Raw genomic sequence first — 21,074 nt, forward strand, 5'->3', positions numbered from 1 at the left:
CCCCAGAGACAAATCACAGATTTCTTTACACTAGATATTGTACACCCAGAAGAACAGACAGAGGAGCAACCAACAATGGAGAGGTCTACCCGCACTACTGGCATTCTCATTGACCAAGCATTGGAGCTAGGGAGATCTAGACGACCCCGATGGAGAAGAGGAGCTACACAATTTCGAAGGAGGCTACAACAAAGGATTCGAGCCATACTTTTTCGTCGTCCAGAGTGCAGATGAAGATGGATCTCTATGAAGATAGATCTCTACTTCCCTCCCAAATTGTCTACACATTGTATAGCTCAGTTCACACATCTCACGCCTTTCGCCTTTCACACCTATTCGCTTAGTTTAGGATTCCGCAGTATTTATATCCTGTTATCCCTAGTTGGATTTATTTTGTTAATCTGACTTGGTATCAGATACACCGCATTGTAACTTCCTGGTCTCTTTGGTCACTTTGGCCTTTTGAAGACGTTAATATAACATTTCATTTCATCTCTCTCTCTCTCTCTCTCTCTCTCTCTCTCTCTCTCTCTCTCTCTCTCTCTCTCTCTCTCTCTCTCTCTCTGGCGGGCGAGCAGTTCTGTGGCGGGCTGAAGCTCTGAGGCGGGCAAGTCTGGCGCGAGGCTGAAGCTCTGTGGCGGGCAGGTCTGGCGCGAGGCTGAGGATCTGTGGCGGGCTGAGCACGAGGCTGTGACAGGTTTCATGCGTTAGGGACAAGCAGCACAGTGACTCTCTCTCTCTCTACACACTCAGTTCGAGCAGTGTGCAACATTCTGTGGGCAACGTGCAACATTCCACAAGGCAGCGCTGCCTGTGCATTAGGGTTTTGGGCGAGAGAGGTGGAGCAAGCAGGAGCCCGCGCGAAGGGCAGGCAGCAGAAGAAGTCCTACGCGTAGCATGTCCTAGCAACCCTACGCGTAGCAAGTCCCAGCAAACGCGCACCCTTCACCTACGCGTAGGAAGTCCCAGCCTTAGAGAAAATTTTAAGCCTTAAGGTAAAAAGCCTTAAGATAAAATATTTTAAGTTTGTCCTATTCTCCCTAGTACCCTACCCCACATTTGGGGCTCGGGTTCGATGGATCCGCCTATCGAAGGGGAAGGGCCGGGTGTAGATAGCTACACCACCCCAAAAAAAACAACAGCTACATTTAAGCGGAGAAACAGAGATACTGTACTATCACCAGGATCATTACGAGTGGGGAAAACGTCCAAGATACATGATGAACTAATGATGGAGAAGGTCCAAATGATGCTCAAATCAGAACTAAACTACATGAGAGATGACATCAGGAAGGAAATGCACGCGAACGCTGGGAGCTACAGGAAATCCATGTATGGAGACATGATGAGAGAACTAAGGAGAGAGATCCAGGGGATACAGAATGAGGAGATTCAGATCTTGAAAACGGAAGTACGAAACCTAATCAAGGCCGAAGTAAATGTAACAGAATGTGTTATGTAAAAGAAACTCGATGAGGCAGTAGCAAGTTTTGAAGCATGGAGAACAAATATGGAAAAGCACATGGGGGAAAAAGATGCAATAATTGAGGAGCTAAAAGGAGAACTTGCGGCTTGCAAATCTGCAACTAAGGAGAAGGGAGACGACCAACCCTCGGTGCTGAAGGAGCTCGAGGACATGAAAGATCAAATGAAAACTCTACGGGAAGGAGATGAACAGAAATCGAAAACGGCATCTTCATGGGCGGAACGTCTTTTTAAGACACAAGAAAAGGTTGATGAAGCACAGAAATGGATTGAGGATGCGAAGAAAGGGAAGGCCCAGATGCTCGAGACCACACCTACTTCTACCATTATTAATATGACCATTGAGGAAGAGCAAAAAAGGAAGAATCAGGCTCTGCATGTGCCGGTCACAGGAGTCAAAGACAAAGAGAATGTAGATGAAGAAGTGAAGGAATTGCTACAACGCATGGGCATCACAGAGCCTACTCACACAAGTGCATGGAGAGTGGGCAAGAAAGGAATCGATGAGAAGGGAAACGTAAAGGACCGGGCACTTATTCTCCGCTTCCCGAATATAGAAATAAGGAAAGAATTTCTAAAGAAGAGGCCAACTCTTAAGAAAACCAGTATTTTCCTGGGAGATGACCTTACATTGGCACAAGTGGCACACATGCAAGAGTTGATGCCAGAGATCAGGGCAACAAGAGAAAAGGGGAAAATCGCCTTTTATAGAGGAGGGAAAGTAGTGGTTCTGGAAAAGCGCTCAACATGACAGTGCGAGACCTATGGGGCGACGCTCCAAATAGCGGCGTGGAATTGTAATGGGTCATATAGGCTAGATGTAGGTGCCTTTGAAGACAGCTTGAGGGACAAAGACATAGTTTTCTACTCAGAGACACACCAGATACCGGGACAGCGTATGCCACATGTGAAGGGTTATTTATGGGAAACAGCTGGTCGACCAGACAAGAGATCTCTACAGGGTAGCCGGGGGTCAGGAGGAGTAGCAGTCTTATTTAAAGAGGAGCTGAAACCACTACTACAGATTATCAGGAAAGATGAGCAAGCAAGGTATATGTGGGTGAGAATGAGAGCCGAGACAGGTAGATTTCTATATATCGCTATATGCTACTTCCCTCCAAGTACCTCAGTCTACTCCTCACCTAAAGGACAGTCCCCTTTCTCCATATTGAATAATGACATATGGGAGTTCTCTAGAGATGGAGACATAGTTCTCTTAGGAGACTTTAATGCCAGAACGGCCAACTCTCAAGCAGTATTCTATGATACTTCTGAGGAAATGCTCAGAGAAGTGGATTTATCACAAAGGGGGCTTACTAGAAACTCACAGGATAAAGAACACACTGAATATAGGAGACATCTCATGGAGATGGCAACCATACATGGTTTGGCCATACTTAATGGTCTAGAGAATTTCCCGTTATCTGGGGGATTCACATGCTTCCCACACAGGCATGGGGCCAGTACAGTGGATTATGTCATGACTTCACCAAGCTTTATTTCTAGTATCAAGGACTTTAAGGTGGGACCCAGACCGGTTGGGATTGCAGTGGATCATGCTCTCTTGACCTTATCAATCTCCTTCCAATACAATGCCTCTCAAGTACAAAGGAAGAAGACACACACAAGATATACTTTCACGCCAGAAACTGATTCAATCTATGTGGAAAAGATCTATAATAGGATGCGGGCAGCCAAGCCAGTATATATTGTAGAGGAGATTACTTCTCAGTTAACAGAGATACTACATGGAGCAGCACAACAGGCATACCCACATACTCAACCTGATCAGAAGAGAGGAGCTGGGAACATGCCTCAAAACAGTTGGTATGACGAGGAATGCAGAGAGACGAGAATCCAAGTCCAGAAAGAGCTTACACTTGGGATCATCACATATAAGCAGTCTCGGATTGCTCTTCGGCGTATAGTACGTCGCAAGAAAAGGACATTTTTAGCCAAACTAGAGAAGGATTTATATCAGCTCTTCTTGAGTCAAGACTCACATGAGGCATGGAGCTTATTTCAAGAGCACTCACCGCCTCCGACGATTACTTCTCCTGAGATCTGGGGTCAATATGTAACATCATTATATATGGTATCTGGACAGCCTCCATTACCAGATCCGTTAGAGCCATGCCCTGCTGCTAGCACTTTCTTTACTACGGAAATGGTGGAAAAAGCCATTGATAAGATGAAGCCAAGAAGAGCATATGATCATGAAGGTTTAATAGCAGAACATCTGATCCATGCCACGGATCTACTTTCAGAAGTCCTTGCTCGACTGTTTAATCGGGTCATGTGTGAAGGATTACCTGAATCTTGGAAATTATCTACTATCGTACCTATTTTCAAGTCAGGGGATCCTATGATACCCGGGAACTACCGCACCATTATGGTAGGTCACACTTTGACCCGACTGTACGCATCCATTCTTGAACAAAAATTGAGTAGATGGGCAGAGAATGAGGGCATAAGAGCAACAGGACAAGCTGGATTCATAAGGGGTTATTCCACTTTAGATCATATTCTTACGCTCAGAGCCATTATTGAGGAAGGAAGAGCAAACGGGAGAAGGATGTATTGTTGCTTTGTGGATTTTCGGAAAGCTTTTGATACAGTACCAAGGGCCAGATTGATTGTAGGATGCAAGAGTTAGGGGTCCCCAAAGAGATTATTTGGGGGATTATTTGGGGGATCATGGCTTTATCCGGGTCAGTAACTGGTTATGTACGTACTCTAGAAGGGGATTCCGACATTGTTCATTCCACCGTTGGAGTAAAGCAGGGATGCCCTACTGTCCCCTACTTTATTTGGTATGTACATAGATGAGGTATCATATTACATTCATAGAGAGGGTGACATAGGGGCTCAACTTGCAGGGTCATGGATCCCTTTGTTGTTGTATGCAGATGATATTGTATTGATAGCAGAATCACCAGATGGAATGCAGAGGCAGCTAGATGCATTACATAAACTCGCAGAGGACAGTGGTCTGTCGGTAAACTTGGGTAAAACCAAAGTTATGGTGTTTAACACCACACCGCAGTGGGTCAGGAGATCGGCACCTACATTTGCATATGGCCAGGATACAGTAGAGTACACAGATGCATACACATACCTTGGGGTGGTATTTGCAGGACCGAAGTTTACTCTTAAGAAAGCAACGGATGCTAGATTATCCAAAGCCTCTGCGGCCTTGGGAGGGTTGGAGAGGATGTGTTCACAAGTGCAGTTTCAGGAACCACGAACAAAACTTTGGCTCTTTGATACTGTGGTGGCTTCGGCTATGCTTTATGGGGTCCAGATTTGGGGACCATCTATGGATCAGGATAATTGGAAGTCAATGGAGAGACCTTTGGTATCTATGATTTCCCGAATGATTAGAGCCAAGGCCTCCGTACCACACATGATTACCCGAGCGGAACTAGCCGCCCCTCCGATAGAAATTGAAGCTCTTACCCGATCAGTATCCTTTATACATGGTTTGTGGGATACAAATAATTGCCGATATACTAGACTGGCCCTCGAATCCTCTCAACAATTAGCAATGAAAGGGGATACATCATGCTGGTATGCGCAACTGTCCTCGTGGTTTCGAAGACACGGGTTCAGTGTGGAAAGATTACCCCCCTTCCAATACTCTCTTGAGGCCCCATCACTGGCAATTACACGAACGGAGATTAATAAAATCATCCGACAGGATCTTATACAGTTGGATACTAAGAGGACATGGCCTACACAAGAATTGGGCACGAAGATGGCCGACTACAAAGAAACTTCCTACAACTATCTGAAAATGGATTTGTGATTTGCCCGAGTTACATGGATACCCACCTGTCTCATGGTTTGAGATGTGCTATTGGTCAGATTCGTACATCCTCACACCATTTGGAAATTGAATTTGGCAGATTTAGGGGAATCCCACCTGAGAGCAGAATTTGCAAGTTATGCGGAATGGAGCCGGAGACAGAATTACACTATATATGCCACTGCACAGTATACTATGAGATACGGGGGCGTTTTCATTGCCTCTTTAAAGAAGGCTTTGGACCTCTAGATAGAATCATGCAATACCAAGATCAAATATGCTTAGGCTTGTACCTACTGGAACTACATCGGCACAGGGATAATCTAATGAGAAGACAAAGAGCACTACAGCCTCAGAGGCCGATCACAGATTTCTTCGGATCGAGAGAAGTAGGAGTGGAAGGAGAAGCAAGAGGCCAACAGCCAGCACAAAGGAGTACCCACAGTCATACCAAAGGCACGCTAATTGACAGAGCGACTGAGCTTAGGAAATCGAGACGACCACGACCAAGATGCAGAAGCACACTTCACCGGAGGAGACTACAACAAAGGATTAGAAGCATTCTAGCCAGACACCTAGAATGCTCCTAAGAAGTTTATTTAATACTTTGTATTTAGTTTTTCACATTTATTTTCACACTTTCACACTTAGTACTTTAGTACTAAGGTACCCAGACATTGTAACAGATTCACCACTTTTGTATCAGTTTGGTCTCATAGGTCATTCTGGCCTTTTGAAGACGTTAATATAACATTTCATTTCATTTCTCTCTCTCTCTCTCTCTCTCTCTCTCTCTCTCTCTCTCTCTCTCTCTCTCTCTCTCTCTCTCTCTCTCTCTCATGTCATCCCCAACCTCACCTATGGCAACAAGCAAACTCAAATATATGCTTCACTCCAAACGAATTTCCATCATTGAATTGGAAATGAAAGCATGGAGAAAAGAGATGGAAGATTGGAGGAACGCGAAGACTGTTTTCCTCCGAGAAAATGAAGAAAAGGAGAAGAGGTGGAAGGACGAGAAGGATCATCTTCTCAACAAGATCGCCACGTTGGAGAATAGCATTTTGGACCTCCACAAAGAAGTGTTGGAAACACGGTCAAAAAATGGGCTTGAAGAGGGGGAATTTCAGCCCTCTTTGAGGGAAGAAATTGACAACATCAATGAGGAGAAGAAGTCATGGGCCGCGGTCATATCCGAAACGCAAAAGAAAGTAGAGGAGGCCGAAAAATGGATTGAGGTTGCCAAGAAAGGGAAAGGTAAGGAAGCTCCTTGTACACCCACTCTTATCAACATGACCCTCGAAGAGGAACAAAGAAGGAGGGTGCGGGCTCTACATGTGAGGGTAACCGGCCTCAAGGACATAAACAATGTGGAAAAAGAGGTCACAAGCCTCACATCAATGATGGGGGTGGAGAAGCCTTCACACACAAAGGCATGGAGAGTGGGCAAGAAGAGTGAGGGCCCCGGAGAATCTTCAAAGGAAAGAGCTCTCATACTACGCTTCCCTTCATTGGAAGAGAAGAAGGAATTCTTGAGGAAGAGACCTACTCTCAAGAAGACAGGTATTTTCTTAGGCGATGACCTCACTCTCTCACAACTTGCGCATATGAGAGAAGTAATGCCCGAGATTCAAGCGGCAAGGGAGAAGGGGAAGATGGCCTTTTACAGAGACGGTCGGGTGGTGATTGTAGAGCGGCGCTCTACATGACGGTGCGAGACCTATGGGACCACATTGAGGATGGCGACTTGGAATTGTAATGGGTCTATGAGGTTGGATGTTGGTGCCTTTGAGGACAGTTTCAGAGACAAGGACATTGTTTTCTTTTCAGAGACTCACCAGGCCCCTGGCCAACTGTTGCCACATGTGGTGGGATACAAATGGGAGACAGCCCACAGAACAGTCACGAGATCTGAGCATGGGAGTAGAGGTTCAGGAGGAGTAGCGGTGTTGTTTAGGGAGGAGCTACAGCCACTACTACATATTGTACGGAGAGATGATCAGGCGAGATACATGTGGGTGAGGCTGAGAGCTGACACAGGTCGATTCTATATATTGCTATATGTTACTTCCCCCCCAGTACGTCAGTATATGCTGTATCCAGAGGGCAGTCGCCTTTCTCAATTCTAGATGATGATATATGGGAGTTTTCTAGGGATGGTGATATCATCCTCCTAGGAGACTTCAATGCTCGAACGGGCAACTGTCAGACAGTCTTCTACGACACTTCAGATGAGATGCTTAGAGAGTTGGATGTGGGTGAGCTGGGGTTTGACAGATGCTCACATGACAGAGAGCAGACTGAGTATGGGAGATACCTCACGGAGATGACGACTACACATGGGCTAGCCGCCATACTTAATGGCTTACAGCGGTTTCCTGGAGCAGCAGGCTTCACATGCTTTCCACACAGACATGGGGCCAGTACAGTGGACTATGTTATGACACAGCCGAGCTTTATTCCTTGTATTCAGGATTTCACAGTGGGAGCCAGACCAGTGGGCGTAGCAGTGGATCATGCTCTCCTGACACTGTCCGTATCTTTTCAGTTTAGTACAGCCCAGAAATCAGGAGGCAGGTCACACACCCGTTATACATTTACACCAGAGACTGACTCGGTTTATACACAGGCGATCTGGGATCGTCTATGCACAGTTGCTCCAGGCCTCTCAGTAGAGGAGTGCACTACTTTACTGACTGAGACACTACATGATGCAGCATCAGAGGCATACCCACACACTCAACCGGATCGGAGGCCACATTCTGGGAGCATGCCCCAGAATAGTTGGTATGATAAGGAGTGCAGAGAGATGAGAGCCCAGCTTCAGAGGGATCTTCATTTAGGAGTCATCACCTACAGACAGTCGCGGATTGCTTTCCGGCGCCTTGTGCGAAAGAAGAAACGAGCTTACCTGGCCCAGATGGAGCGAGACTTGTATCAGTTGTTCTTGAGTAGAGACTCAGGCGAGGCATGGCGACTATTCCATGAGCACTCCCCTCCCCCAGTGATTACTTCTCCTGATGTGTGGGGCCAGTATGCGACATCGTTATATACGGTTCCTGGGCAGGATCCCCTTCCAGATCCTACAGAGCCATGTCCACCTACGAGCACCTTCTTTACCACTGAGATGGTAAAGAGAGCCATTGACAGGATGAGGACCAGGAGGGCTTACGATCATGACGGTCTAGTAGCGGAGCACTTTATACATGCTAGGGATATGCTGATGGAGGTTCTTGCAGTGTTGTTCAATCGTGCCATGTGTGAGGGATTACCTGAGACTTGGAGGTTGTCTACTATTGTGCCTATATTCAAGGCAGGTGATCCTACAGAGCCTGGAAATTACCGCACTATTATGGTTGGACACACACTGGCACGATTGTATGCATCCATTATTGAGCAGCAGTTGAGTAACTGGGCAGAGGGTGAGGGTGTACGGGCAAAGGGACAGGCAGGTTTCAGGAGGAGTTTCTCCACTCTTGACCATATTCTGACACTCAGAGCTATCATTGAGGAGGGCAGGTCACATGGGAGACGGATTTATTGTAGCTTTGTGGATTTCCGCAAAGCATTTGACATGGTACCGAGAGCTCGACTGATGCGCAGACTGCAGGAGATGGGGGTGCCCACAATGTTGATTTGGGGGATTATGGCTTTATACAGATCAGTGATGGGACATGTACGCACCCCAGAGGGGATATCTGACTTAGTTCACTCCACTATCGGGGTGAAACAGGGTTGCCCATTGTCTCCTACTCTATTTGGTATGTATGTTGATGAGGTGTCTGATTACATTGACAGAGAGGGTGATAGAGGTGCCCAGCTGGCAGGGACGTGGATCCCATTGTTGTTATATGCTGATGATATTGTCTTGATCTCTGACTCACCAGAGGGTATGCAGCGACAGTTGGATGCATTACACAGTTTTGCAGAGGATAGTGGATTGTCTGTAAACCTTGGTAAAACCAAGGTCATGGTGTTTAACACTACACCACAGTGGATCAGGAGATCGGCACCGACCTTCACGTATGGTCAAGAGATTGTGGAGTATACAGATGCATACACTTACCTTGGGATAGTCTTCACTGGGCCGAGGTTTTCTTTGGGGAGAGCAGAAGAGACTAGACTGACCAGAGCTTATGCGGCCTTGGGAGGCTTGAAGAGGATGTGTTCGCAGGTTCAGTTCCAGGAACCTCGGACAAAGTTATGGCTCTTTGATACTTTAGTAGCCTCAGCTATGATGTATGGGGTACAGGTTTGGGGACCTTCTGTAGGCCAGGATGGTTGGAGACGTATGGAGAGGCCCTTGGTATCTATGATCTCTCGATTGATTAGAGCCAAGGCCTCTGTACCTCACGCGATCATTCGAGCAGAGCTAGCTGCCCCCCCCCATGGAGATTGAGGCGCTTACCAGATCAGTGTCCTTTGTGCACAGCCTATGGGATACTACTAGAGACAGATATGCTAGACTGGCCCTTGAGTCTTCCAGACAGTTAGCTCTACAGGGGGACACTTCATGCTGGTATGCACAGATGACTTCATGGTTTCAGACGCATGGCTTCACCATGGACAGGTTGCCCCCTTTCCAGTATTCTCTTCAGGCACCCTCGCTGTCTCTTACACGGGTGGAGATCACTAGACTCATTCGTCAGGACCTGATCCAGCTCGACACCAGGAGGACATGGATAGAGCCGCCTCAGGAGTTGAGCACGAAGATGGCTTTCTATAGAGAGCATCTTCTCCACCTCACAGGAGATGGGTTTGTGATTCGACCCAGCTACATGGACACACATATGTCTCATGGTTTGCGTTGTGCCATTGGTCAGATACGCACATCCTCACATCAGCTCGAGATTGAGACTGGTAGATTCAGAGGGATACCAGCAGACAGCAGGATATGCCGATTATGCCAGAGAGAGCCAGAGACAGAGTTGCACTACATATGTCATTGCACAGTGTTCTATGAGATACGGGGGCGTTTCCACTGCTTATTCAGAGAGGGTTTTGGTCCTCTATCTAGGGTCATGAGTTATGAGGATCAGAGATGTCTTGGACTATATCTACTTGAGTTACACAGGTATAGAGACACTTTACTGGGGAGAGCTAGAGAGAGGCAGTCCCAGAGACACATTACAGATTTCTTTTCACTAGATATGGGACAGCCAGAGGAGCAGCCACCACTGCAGAGCTCGTCCCACACTCATTCGACCACTACTGGGACTCTCATCGACCGAGCATTGGAGCTACAGAGATACAGACGACCGCGACTGAGGAGAGGAGCTACACAGCATCGACGGAGACTACAACAGAAGATTCGAGCCATACTCTCTCGACATCCAGAGTGCAGATGAGGATGGATCCTCACCATTTCTTCCATCTTTGTTTCACACACTGTTACATCCAGTTTACCGGGTACCTATTGTATCAGCTGCTACACCCACGTAGTTTTAGATTGTAGTAGTAGTAGTAGTATTTTGTTCCACTTCTAGTTCTTTTGTACCCAGACATGGTATTAGATTCACTATTTTGTAACTGATTGGTCTCATAGGTCATTTTGGCCTTTTGAAGACGTTAATATAACATTTCATTTCATTTCATTTCTCTCTCTCTCTCTCTCTCTCTCTCTCTCTCTCTCTCTCTCTCTCTCTCTCTCTCTCTCTCTCTCTCTCTCTCTCTCTCTCTCTCTCTCTCTCTCAAAAGAGGCTGATTCTATTACTTGAAAATCCCCCAGAACGCCCAAATGGTTCCTATTTCGAGGGCAAGTACATCATTGTTTACATAGCAAGCCCGTAGGCATCAAACGGAAAACTGACAAGCGAGATACAACTAGACACGTGGCCAAAGTTAGCTAAGTAGAGAGAGGATGACAGTAGCCTCTAAAAGATGGGCACTTCGACCAAAAGCCTTTCTGCAAGTGCAGATCAAGAACCGGAGCCACCAAAAGCCGCCAGCGATGAAGATGATAGTGAGCACAAGCTCGGCATACGGCAGAAGCCCGCCAACTGGTAAAATCTGACAGCTAGAGGTAATGGAGAAATAGAAGGGAGAGAGAAGTTGGTGACGAAGACGAGGGTGAAGAGGCAGCCGACATCACAAAGAAACTATAGGAGGATAGCACAAGGTTGGGTTAAAGGACTGCACCGGAGCTGGCAAGAAGCATTCACCTAGAATAGAGAACAATCCAACTGCTGAAGGTGGCTCCTGAAAACCATGACTGGACAGGGGACTTCTGTGAGACATTGTAGGAGGCTTTGAAAACATCATCCAGGTGAAAAACCGGCTGAAAAATCTTAGAAGAGTGAGTAGAGATGAGAGCAGCTAGCCAACCCCGAGCAAACCAACAGCCAACAGGCAACAACAGTGACCCAAGCCCAAACAAACAACCGAAGCCTACGAAAAGAGATGGAAAGAAACAAAACAAACAAGAGCAACAGAAACCGAAAAGGCAGACAAAACAAATTCGAAGGACAAGCTTTCACGCACTCATTCGCACGCGCGCACACCCAAAAGCAAGCTTCAGAGAACAACTAAGGAGTAAACACACACCCACACAGACTCTAGGCGCAAGCTTCCATGCACACACACCTGCACTCAGAAGCAAGCTTTTAGAGGGACACACATACACATACACACACACACCCACACATACACAAAAGAAAAAACAAACCAGAACCAATGAAAGATGAAGAAGCAACAAAAGAGGAATAAAGAACCAAACCCGAAACATGCAGGGCACCGATAAACCAGTATGATCAACAGGAGGAGGAGAGCTGGTGTGCGAGGCAAGGTTGGGCAAGCAGCCTTCTCCAAGCGGAGACAGCTGTCCCGACGGGCTCCGTGTTGACGGAAGTAGGGTGGCAGCTTGAAAGTTGGGTAGGGAGACGAAAAGGACGGGGGAGGTGGTCACGAACCAGATCCGTGCAAATGGCAACGGCGGCGAAGGTGTCACGAAGCTGGGAGCTACAAGGGGATCTGGCCGCAATAGAGAGTAGGGGGAACAACTTGCAGGAAGCGGGGTAGCAAGCCACGGCAAGGCAGGGGCACATGGTGGAGGGTAGCATCGCCGGGGTAGGGCAGGGGCACAAGGCAGGGGCAGCAACGTAAGGAGCCCTCTCTAGTCAATTTTCTCTCTCTCTCTCTCTCTCTCTCTCTCTCTCCTAAGACCTGCGCGTAGACTCTCAGCCCCAGCAGGGCTCTGCGCATAGGCCTGCTCTCTCTATTGCTCTCTCTCGCGCGCGTAGACTCTCAGCTTCAGCACCAGCGCGTAGGCCTCAGCCTCAGCACCAGCAGCAGCGTGCGCAGGTTTCAGGGTGCTGTGCACAAGTCTCGGGGCACCAAGGACAGTAGAGCATGGACTCCTAGGGCAGCCATCACTGAGCAGGCCCCCCCTCTTCTCTCTCTCGTACGAAGGCAACCTTCATGCTTACAAACAAGCGGATAACACAAGTGGAAAGGGAGATGAAGGAGTGGAAAGCAGAGATGGAGGATGGTGGAAGGAGAAGGAAAACCTTCTTCAAATGTTCCTCAACGAAGGCCCGCAATGGAAGAAGGAGAAAGAGGATCTGCAAGTAGAGATGCAAGCACTGAAGGCGGGTTCACAAGCACTCAAAGAAGAGGTCTCAACCCTCAAGCGACAGCTTGCTAATAGAGCAAGCAACAGACTAGAGGAAGGTGAATTCCCGCCCTCGGTGATCCAGGAAATCAAGGTCATCAAGGAACAGGTACAGAGGAAGAGATACAGAATGGGGCAAAGACGTCTTCGTGGGTGGATGTAATCACGAAGACGCAGAAGAAGGCAGATGAGGCCGAGAAATGGATAGAAGTCGCTAAGAAAGGGAAAGGGAAAGAAACCACATCTATCCCCACTCCCACAATCATCAACATGACTTTAGAAGAAGAGCAACGAAGGAAGACTAGCGCTTTGCACATACGAATAACCGGTCTAATAGACCGAGATGATGTGGAAGGGGAAGTCAAAGAACTTCTCCGCATGATGGGTAGTGAGGCTACTCATACAAAGGCATGGAGGGTAGGGAAGAAGACACAAGGAAATGAGGAGACTTCATAGGAAAGAGCTCTAATCATGCGCTTCCCATCCATGGAGACAAAGGACTTCTTGAAGAAACGGCGAGCATATTTCTTGGAGATGACCTCACACTCACACAGCTTGCTCATATGAAAGAAGTTATGCTCGAGACAATGACAGCTCGAGAGAAGGGGAAAGTGGCCTTCTACAGGGATGGACGAGTGGTTATTCTGGAGAAGCGTCCCGCATGACGGTGCGAGACCTGTGGGACCGCACTCAAAGTGGCTACATGGAATTGTGATGGATCTTTGTGCCTTGATGTAGGGGCCTTTGAGGATAGTTTCACAGGGAGAGACATCATTTTCTACTTTTTGTTTTGTTTTCGGAGTCGGGTAGGGCACGCCCGACAGCTCCCCTCATACACCAAAAAAAAAAAGTATACAAGAAGAACGACAAGGACTATGCACCCAGAAACCGAAGGCAGACGCTTTGTCACTAGTTTCCTCTGGGCTACGAGAGTTTAGAATTATCTACACTCTTAGGGCCATGACTAATCCCTTGAGAGACCCATTCGCCACTTGGATTTGGGCGTGACAACAACCAAGTACCTCTGTTCAGAGGCCCAGGTACTACAGGACTTGCTTCGGTCTTCCCTTTGGAGTTGCCTCCTCTAGGTAACTTATCGCTCACCTCACTAAATTGCCTTTGAAACACGACGGTTTTCCCCTAGGAAATGCCATACCCGCTTGGAAGGGCGTCGGCTCACAGGTGGCGTCCGCTGAGGTTGGTGATGTCTCCCTTTTGCATCTCCCAACCCCTTTTAGGTGAAGTTGACCCCCCCCGGGGGAATGGCACTTGAGTGTTCTTGTAGCTCATCTGGCTTCGCTTGGGGAGAATTACGTCATTTCCCCCGGAAGGGATCGGATTCAAAATAATAGCATAGGAAGGGGAGCATTATCTCCCCTTCCGCCTATGCAAAGCACCCAAATACCGGGGTACAACTTCACCGAGGAACTTCGCCACAGGCACGTGCCCTGCGGTTCCGTCCCTCGAGTGCGGATCACGGCGTACCGAGAAGGGCATCCAATTCCCGCGAGCCTCCCCACCAAGGAGGATAACCGTCCTTTCTTCAGGGTCCAACGAAGGGTCGATTGCGTTGAAGGTGGAGTTGAATCGGTTTAGCCAGCGGCCCCTAGATTCATCTACCGCCGAACAACTCATCAACAAATGCGAAAGCCAACGACCCTCTAACTGGGAGCACAGCGTGCAAATGCTGTGTCCGCGCATGTAACTATCAGCCAGTTTAAGCCCCCCTACTCTAGCAAGAGCTAGCATTCTCTCCTCCTTTCTATTCACTATAGTGCTCTATTGAGCTGCAACAAGTATCCACATGTTTGTTCAAAGCCAGCCTCCTTATAGGGCTCCAACGCCAGGCACAAATGCCTCTCGTCCCACTTGTCCCATGCGTGGTAGCGAACTGAGCTAAAGTCAGCCGTTGGGATATACTTACTCATCCAATTCTCGGTTCTTGTCGTCCAAGTCCACTTCTTGAATGGTTGGTTCTTAGGCTTCTTGTTTACCTAGGAGCCTATCCAAGTAGATGAAACCGAGCGGTACTTGTCAAAAGCCCTTGCTCGTTGTCCCCCACAAAAGGAAGGTACGGGTGGTATGTTAAACTCGTGATGGAGAGTTGCCGTCCCTACAGAGGTTGACCTTGCTCCCTTTCCGAGTAACATTCGCATCCCGGTGGCGACGAGGCGCTGCAGAGAGTGAAGGACATGCTGGTTGTGGGCCCCCATAATTTCCGTGCCATAACAAATCACTGGATACACGCACGCCTTAAAAACAGTCACTCGAGACCAAATAGGGATGGCTCGGTTCGCCAGTAGGTGCTGACATGCAAAGAGACTTTTCCTCCCCTTGTCCACTCGCTCTTTATCGATGCGTTCAATGGAAAAGGTCGAGTCTACGTCGATGCCAAGGTACTTGTACGTTTCACCCACCGCAACCATCTCACCACCTAAAATAAAGATCCTCATAGAGAGATCTTGCAGGTCACCGTGGAACACCGTGACCATTTTCTACTCTGAGACGCATCAGGCCCCAAGGCAGTCCATGCCCCATGTGAGCGGATACAGATGGGAGACAACTTGCAGACAGGAGACTCGATCAGCGCACAAAGGACGAGGTTCAGGAGGAGCGGCAATCTTATTCAGGGAGGAGTTACAGTCTTTGATACATATTGCTCGGAGGGCTGAGCATGCTAGGTACAAACTGAAGGCAGAGACAAGCAGATATCTCTATATCGCTATTTGCTATTTCTCTCCTAGTACGTCAGTATATGCATCACCTAGAGGACATTCCCCCTTCTCTATTTTGGATGATGATATATGGGAGTTTTCCAGAGATGGCGACATTATTATCTTGGGGGATTTCAATGCTAGGACTGCCCATCACTAGACAGTATTTTATGATATCTCAAAGGAATTGATGCGAGAGCTTGATATTACAGAAATGGGCCTGTCTAGATTATCACAAGATGAGAATCACACTGAGTATGGCAGATACTTGATCGATATGGGGACTAGACATGGATTGGCCATTTTGAATGGCCTACAAAGATTCCCTACAGCAGGTGGTTTTACATGCTTTCCACATCGGCGTGGCGCTAGTACAGTGGATTATGTTATGGCTCCGCCAAGACTCATTCCTTCCTTTCAGGATTTCATGGTGGGAACAAGGCTAGTTGGCTAGCAGTCGATCATGCTATCTTGTCTTTCACTCTATCGTTCCAATTCATTACAGTGCCAGTGGGAGAGACCTCCACACGTACTCGGTATACCTTCACGAGGGAGACGGATCCCGTGTACACTAATGAGATATATAGGAAGCTATGCACTCAAGAGCCAGGACGACCACTAGATGAGATCACCTAGCATCTGACAGAGATGCTACATGATGCAACATCAGAGGCATATCCCCACAGCCAGCCTATACATAGATGATCTTGGAGCATGCCTCAGAACAATTGGTATGATGAGGAGTGTTGTAAGGTGCAACGGAATGAATGTTTGAACTTTGCTCAAGATGAGTGCTCCGAACTGTGCTCAAGGTTCTTTCTGTTCTTATGGAAGGGAGAGCCTTCCATCTTAATGAGAGTGCAATGGACACAAACAAAGTGAATGGACACTGTGCGTGCAAGTGTATGAGACTGAGAGAAAGAGAGAGAAGAGAGATATGACACCAGAGACGTTGTAAAACCCTCCTCCGAAGGCCCCACTCCCGTCGGCGAGAGTGGTCTACTATTGATTGCACAAACTGGTACAATGGGAATGCATGTGACTGATGCAAGTTTAGGCTATGTCGGTGTCGACAACGGGGATGGCGAGACCGACGCTATGGCTGAAATCTGTTGTCCTTTTACTGCTGTCCAAAAACGCTAATGGCTGATTTCTGCTACGGCTGAAAACTGATGTTCTTTAGGGCTGAAACTGATGGTCTTTTAGGGCTGAAACTGATGGTCCTTATCTACTGAAAATTGCAGGTCTTAGGGCTGAAAGTCGCGATACACAAGAGAGGACGATCTGGCTCCAAAAACGCTAGGGTTACAATTCTGCTAGCGATCTTTGCTTGAAGGAAAAACGCTAGGGATGTTGATCTGCTTGCGGAGGAGACTTGCTGAAATACGCCAAGTACTGAGAGGCTAGGGCGATTTGATGAAAAACGCTAGGGAGAACTGCTAGATGGAATCGCCAGGGATGGGATCTTGGCTTGGAGGGGAAACCACCAAGGTTCGTGCACAGCACTTCCCAGGCGTCCTTGGATGCAATCACATGCACAGTTGCAATGCAGACAGACTTCCTCGCGGGAAACCATCTTTCCCGAAAAGCAATCCCGCTTTCTCATAAAGCATCTGTTTTTTCTCAAAGTTTCCATTGAATCCATCTTCATTCAAGTGCTTGCTTTTCCTTGCGCACAATTCTAACACAGTTCGTAATTTCCTCCTGATTATGCATATTCCCTTTCCGATGCACTCGTCACCCACCTTGTGACGCATCAGGAATACCCTTCAGCTAGTCCTTTCCTACCGAACTTGTCACCCACCCTATGACACATCAGAGATGTGCGTTCTCGGATGGTCGAATACTTCTTCTCGATGCTCCTTGTCACCCATCCGATGTGGCACGTCAAAAGTATCCATTCCTATTGGTCTTACAGATATTTCCTTTCACGGTGCTCCCATCATTACTCTGAAATTCCCTTTCACAGTGCTAATGTCATTACTCTGAATGATGCACTAGGAATACTTTGTACTCGGATATCTCCAGTGAGAAAAACCCTCACTTAAAATTCCAATAATTCATTTATAATTATTTTTCTTCGTGTTCCAAGGGAGAAAACCCTCACTTATAAATCCAATAATTCATTTAGAATTATTTTTCTGTTAGATAAAGCCAATTTAGCAACATTCCTCTCACTTATAAACAATTGTCCTCAATTGTAGAGGTCCAACTGAACTGTTAGGAGAAACCGGAAAAATTCAAAATCTTGCTCAATGGTGAGTTAAGAGGTTCTTTCTCAAAAGAGAACTTACAGATTAAATTAAATAAAAATTCGATAATTTCAATACTTACCTTACCGGTACATGTCCTTCCTCTAGTACCTCGAGGATATCCTTCACCATTCATCAAACTAACGAGCCACGTAAGAACTCATCGTTCACATCTTTCCGAGAATCTGTTAAATCAATTCCACCTTCTCAATCCCGAGAAGAATAATTCTCCTAGAAATCAATCTAGGTCTCTGTCCTTGCGCATAACCTTGCGCTATTAGTCCTGAGGATATTAAACCTCTTGTGTCCTCCCGCATAGGGATGTCGAGAGCATTAAGCTCATGTGAATCTTCGTGTGGTAGACATAGTGTGCCTTCTTACCAAAGTAAGTTCTTATTCCGGGGCTTTTCTTTGGGTAGGCCAATTGTTCTGATCCGAAGATCCCTTGTGCATTGCCGCACGTCTTTCAACTTTTTTTCTCCAGATCCAAAGTTTCCTTATTTGAGACTCTGTTAACTCGATCTTGTCTTCTCAAATTGGAGAAGAATAATCTTCCTAAAAATCAATCTAGGAATTTGTCCTTGCGCATAATCCTGTGTTGTTAGTCCAAGGTATTAAACCTCTTGTGTCCTCCCACATAGGGAATGTCCAAATCATACAGTATTAATCTTGATGTCTTTCTTTCACAAACAGAGTGTGCGATCACCTTAAAGAAGGTTCTTGTTCCAGGCCGTCGCTCAATGTAGGCAGACGGTTCCAATCCGAAGATTCCTTGTGCACGACGGCACTTCCTTCCAATCTTTTCCTCCTACGAGTTGTTACCACCAGCAATGTTTTCCTGACGTCCCGGTTGGCGAATTATACTCTTCCGAACATAATAGTTCGAGTTTATTCCAACAGCGTGTAAATGCTACTTGACCTGTTCATGGAGAAACATATACCACAACCAAAAGTTGTTGCTGTAATGGTAAAAGTACATAGCGTACTCAATGATCAACGACTATCAGAAAACCTCTTTTCCGTAGAGAAGCTCAAATTCCTTCTACCGAACACATCTCAAATAGAGATTCTCGTGTAGAAATATCCTTGCGCACAAAAAGGCGCTTAAGAAAGTATAACAAATTCCCGTCCAGTTCCTGAGAAGGAAGTTGGATCATCTCATTCCGTTCAGAAGAAAAAAATTCGACTAGTAGATGACCCACCTTGGCATAGGTCTGCATCTTCGTGTGTTACCCATGTACCCAAAGGTGTACATAATTCTTAAGTTGTGTTAGAGTTTAGGTGAACCTGGGAAATTACCTTTCCTTCTGAAGATCCTTAGAGCGAAGACGCTCAACCTGGCAATCCCTTGGCTCGATCTTAGAGCAAAACCCGCTCATCAAATAAACTAGCATTTCAATCCTTGGATTCCTCGAGCACAAGTCGTAGCTGTCGCTTATTCCTTCACTCGTAAAGAGAGTGTTCATTCACTTGTGCAAACAACACTACCATAGCTTCCATTAATTGGTTTAGGCTTCAAGCTTAGCGAAAGCTTTTTACTCTGCTTGAAATCTCGGAAAGATTCCTTTCTTTTTGCTGTCCTACCCGCATTAGCAAATAATTTGTTGGAGAACTACCGGATACCAAATCAATTATTGACCTTTTGGATGGTTAGCAAACCAGTTGATCTCATAGAACAATGTTCCTACTTGATCCTACTCTCATAAATACTCGAGAGTGATTGTCTTGGTTAGACACATGCATATCTCGTGCATAAAAGCAATACGCAATTTTCGAATCCCTCAAAAATTTAACTTTGATCAAAGACCTGCCCTCTCACTTAAAGTTTGAAGGTCTTCTATTCAAAAACACAAGAGTTAGATTGAATTCCCTTACTCCAAACTTTCCTTCGAGGAGAGGTAACAAAAATTTGTTGTTTGTGTGTTCAATGGTTCCCGTCCCACTGCGGGGATTAGATTCTATGTACACTAAGGTGTACACTTTCAGCTTTTATTGCTGACTCCACCATCCGCTGCAAAGTATCTTGCAGATGCTTCTACAAAATTCGAGCAAAAGTCCTTTTTTGAATCTCTCATCTTTCTTTTCTTAGAGAGTGTCAAGAGTGGAGCTACCTGGCAAGAGTAAACCACTACTTGCTTTGACTTGCTCGTGTTCCTATTGGGCAAACCAATCCCAATCTTCTTGGATGCCTTCCTCAAAGTGTAGAGGAAAAAAATATTGTCGGAAAATTCAGCCTTGAATTGAATCCAAGTCTTGTTGTAAGTTCCTTGTAGAGCTTTAGTATACCACCAAGTACTGGCAATTTGAGGTGTTTGGTCACATGTTTCACCTTCGATGCTTCTGAGAAATTGCCATTTGTAAAGGCAACTTCAAACTATCGAATTAAAGCGGGTAGCTTTCAGGGCATCTTCCCTTCTGTCAAAACTATCAAATTGAGTGGAGTGTTCCTAGGTCTAGAGACTTTCTTTATATCCTTCTCAAAATGACAAGATTTCTTGGCCATGGTTCTGGATTGATGTTCATGGATATTTTTTGAGTTTTGAAGGATCTTGAGCATTCCGCTCCTTGGATTCTCTAGGTTCTTGATCATCATGCTCTTATCACCTTCTTGTAGAACAAAAAAAATTTCCCAACTCTGTGAGCTTTTTCTTGCAAGGCTTAGGGTTCCGCCTGCTTACTTCTCTCTTGGCTTGTCATGGCTTCTTTCCATATCTTCCCAGAGTCGTCCTCCTTTACAGAAAAAAGGAGGAGACCATGCTCTGATACCACTATCACAAACGGGAGCGCATAGCAATATAAAATAGACTCGCAATAAGTAGAATTTATCACTTAGTATTGAAGCCAGAGGATATATATAAATATATATATATATATATATATATATATATATATATATATATATATATATATATATATATATATATATATATATATATATATATATATATATATATATATATATATATATATGTGTGTGTGTGTGTGTGTATATATATATATATATAGAGAGAGAGAGAGAGGATCGACACAGTACTGGGGACCAAAAGATGGGTGGCTTTATTTTCTAGGTGGCTGTCCACTTATTAAGTGGACGGGCGACGTATTTTAAAAATAGTCTGAATCTGCACAAAAACTCAATAAAACCTTATAAGTTAAAAACAATGCTTTCACAGCACTTCCCAGGCGTCCTTGGATGCAATCACATG

At 46.2% G+C, this 21,074-nt stretch overlaps 1 protein-coding gene across 8 annotated transcripts in view; it reads right to left on the bottom strand.

Moving 5' to 3' along the window:
- The window catches only part of LOC147447975 (sphere organelles protein-like protein), a 94,894-nt gene that overhangs the window by 1,920 nt on the left and 71,900 nt on the right, over positions 1-21,074 (bottom strand). The gene's annotated exons all lie outside the window — the stretch shown is intronic.

The sequence above is a fragment of the Adiantum capillus-veneris genome, chromosome 11, assembly GCF_014529385.1.
Source record: "Adiantum capillus-veneris isolate H3 chromosome 11, ASM1452938v2, whole genome shotgun sequence".
NCBI lineage: Eukaryota > Viridiplantae > Streptophyta > Polypodiopsida > Polypodiales > Pteridaceae > Adiantum > Adiantum capillus-veneris.